The sequence below is a fragment of the Triticum urartu genome, chromosome 5A (genome assembly GCF_056163025.1).
Source record: "Triticum urartu cultivar PI428250 chromosome 5A, HENAU_Tu73, whole genome shotgun sequence".
NCBI lineage: Eukaryota > Viridiplantae > Streptophyta > Magnoliopsida > Poales > Poaceae > Triticum > Triticum urartu.
The window spans coordinates 178,572,305-178,574,589 of record NC_141877.1 but is presented as its reverse complement, the minus strand read 5'-3'; the positions used below and the strand labels follow the sequence as shown (position 1 = coordinate 178,574,589).

At 51.1% G+C, this 2,285-nt stretch overlaps 1 long non-coding RNA gene across 1 annotated transcript; it reads right to left on the bottom strand.

The window, feature by feature from the left end:
- Window positions 1-1,011: 1,011 nt before the first annotated feature.
- On the bottom strand, window positions 1,012-2,017 carry LOC147970727 (uncharacterized). The gene is made up of 2 exons (XR_015603257.1): window positions 1,603-2,017; window positions 1,012-1,506 (listed from the first exon to the last, which is right to left on the bottom strand). It is a non-coding gene; the product is annotated as an uncharacterized LOC147970727 (long non-coding RNA).
- Window positions 2,018-2,285: the final 268 nt, after the last annotated feature.

The following is a 2,285-nucleotide window of genomic DNA, read 5'->3' as shown; positions in this document are numbered from 1 at the left end:
ATCTTGCCAGAGATCCCGCAAGGAAGAAGAACGGGTCCATGAAGAAGACAAACGGAAGTAGTCGAACGAATCCTCACAACTCTAGAACGAAACCGAAGCTAACAAGAGAGGCAACCTAGAAAGAAGCAAGCAACATAGTAAACAACCATCACATAAACATGGCATGATGCACAATCAAATATGATGCATGTCCGGTTTAAATATGCATGGCATGGCAAAGTGCAAAACAACACTACAAGTTAAGTGGAGCTCAATATGCATCGGGATGCATATTGACGGAAAACCACATCAATTAGTTAGTTCTCTCTCAGTTATGTACTCACCAATATTAAATTTCTGTTAAGCATGTCAAGAGGTGAAACATAAAGTAAACTATACATTTTAGGCAATTTTAAGTGAGGCCGGAATCAACAAATAACCATTCCGGTAAATCCTCACACACATTTAGCAATTTAATGCGAACAACAATTTTAAACATTTTAAATGTTATTATCATGATGCGAATGACATGTGCAAGCTTATGCAAATTTTATGAAAAAGTTTACATGAGCATTGATATGAAGCATTTTTCATCGTGGCGGAAACAAAAAGGGATGCCACGGCGACGACAACGGAAATGGTGCAACGACACATTCAGATGATCCGGCAATTCATGGAAAGGCCGGTGCAAAAGAATTAGAGTGCGGAATATGCAATAGTGATGGGGAGTGATCCCGGATTCCGGGTCTCCCACAAGTTGGCGACAAGGGAGCGAGTGACAATTTGGACACGTGCAAACACCAGCATCTCAAACATCGCAAGCATTCATTCACGGACATCGTCTCGAGGTTATACCTTCGGAGTATGCAAACGAGACGGTTCGGGTTTGGTGCAAAGTAGAGGAAGTAGACGTTCTCGCGACGGTAGTGGAAGTAGTGGTACATGTTCATTTTCAGAGGGGTACTTGACGAATCCAACGTCCTAGGGGCGACGGTAGTTGAACACTTGGTTTTGTCAGACCCACAGTGACAGTAGAGGTACAGACGTTATCGGGGTACTTGTCGAACCGGTCTTGGTGTAGATGTACATGGCAAACATAGTGGTACTTGGCGCCTTATCGAACCCAAAGCGACGGTAGTCGTACATGTTTCGTAGACGTTCGGGTCTTCCGTAGAGGTACTCGTTACATCTCCAGGTGTAGTGGTACTTGTCATAATCCGAGACGGTCTTGGCGATACAGCGATCGTAGAGGTACTTGGCGATGTTTCCATGAAGCAACAAACGAAGAACCCGCAAACAAAACAAAAGAAACTAGTGCCCCGGTGCTTTGTATGAGGGTCGATGCACTTGTGGCCGAACAGAAGAGGAAACAAGGCGTCCCGATGAAGCATGGAGGCGGCGCCAGGGGCTTGCGACGGGGTCGGTAGGCGCGGGAAACAGCGGGTCGGCGAGGTGGCGAGCGGATCCTGGCGGATCGACGGGTCGCCGGACCTAGTGTTTCCCGGTGACGGCAATCTCCGGGGTGCTCTGGTGGTTCCCCATGGGGTAGAACAGAGAGAGCGAGAGAGTTAAAAGAGAGAGATACAGGAGAAGGAAAAAAGAACAGCGGCGCATCGATGGGACCTGCTGGCGAGGCATTCATCTCGTCGAACACGCCTATAGCTGAAGACGAGAGGAGGGTAGGCGACCATCGTTTCCTCGCAACAGCGGAGCGACGGAGCACAGGGGAGCTCGAAGGCGAGCAATGGAAGGTGCGCAGGGGGGGGGGGGGGGGGGGGGGGGTGCGTTGTGGTCGTCGGCCTCCTGGCGAGGTGAAGGCGGCGACGCGGGCAGGAGGGAGACTGCAGGGGGCCTGGTCGCCGGGGTTGGGGCTCGGGCGAAGCGGTAGTGAGCATGCCGGGGAAGCGGCAGACGACAACGGCGGGCCTGCGAGACGAGGCGGCAGCTGCGAGGCATCGAGGAGGCAAAGGGGAACGGGATGAAGCAGAGCAGCGTGGGGATCGGGCGTGAGGAACGCGCTCGCTATCTCCTGGCGGCGCAAGGGAAAAAATGAGAGAGAGGAGGGGATCGGGTAGGGTTAGGAGGGAGTGGGCCTGTGAGGATGGCCTAGGTGGGCCGGCCTGTCTGCTGGGCTAGCTACCACGAATAGAAGGGGAGGGAGAGAGAAAAGAGTTGGGGCCTGACAGAAAAGAAAGGTTCTCCTTTTTTTTAATTCCAACACAAGAAGGAAAAAAAATGGAAGGTTACAAATTTATTTGAAGGGTCAAATAAATTCGAATCAAGCTAGAATTTGGCATGCGGCTACT